Source organism: Octodon degus, unplaced genomic scaffold (genome assembly GCF_000260255.1).
Source record: "Octodon degus isolate 3935 unplaced genomic scaffold, OctDeg1.0 scaffold00146, whole genome shotgun sequence".
Taxonomy (NCBI): domain Eukaryota; kingdom Metazoa; phylum Chordata; class Mammalia; order Rodentia; family Octodontidae; genus Octodon; species Octodon degus.
This window is the reverse complement of record NW_004524722.1, coordinates 6,495,415-6,496,008: the sequence shown is the minus strand read 5'-3', so window position 1 is coordinate 6,496,008 and position 594 is coordinate 6,495,415.

Sequence of the window (594 nt, the reverse complement as noted above, 5' to 3'; positions counted from 1 at the left end):
ATCACTTGAGGAATGGATGAAAAAGATGTGGTATTTTTATACAGTGGAGTACTACTCAGCTATAAAGGAAGACAGACTTGAAGCCTGGTAAGTGGATGCAACTGGAGGCTGTACTCATAAGTGAAATCAATCAGACCCACATGGGTAAATATTGTGTTGTCTCCCTATTTTAAGAACCTGTAAGAATAAATAAAACCTGAGAGGTATCATGTAGTAAAATGGAAAGAAACTGAACTTAAGTTTTAAACAATGAAGATGAGGGCAAGGAGAAAAGATAGGAAAAAAGGAAGGAGGGAAAATCATGCAAGTGTATATACAGGATGGCTGAGATGATTGTACTAATAATTTCCACCAGATTTTTGAAAATAGCAGTTGATGTGTAGAATTTTCACCTTGACTGACTATGCTGATATCTGCTATCTGAGAAACTACATCAAGGACGGCAATGTGTAATGCAAAACCCATGGTTGAATACCTCTCTTATCTTGGTCTTTTGAATGTGTACTGTTTCTAATGTCTTATCAATTATTATATTCTCTTTAAAATAAATTTTAAAAAGACAAGGAGGGACCAAGGAGATAGTTCAGTCGAATA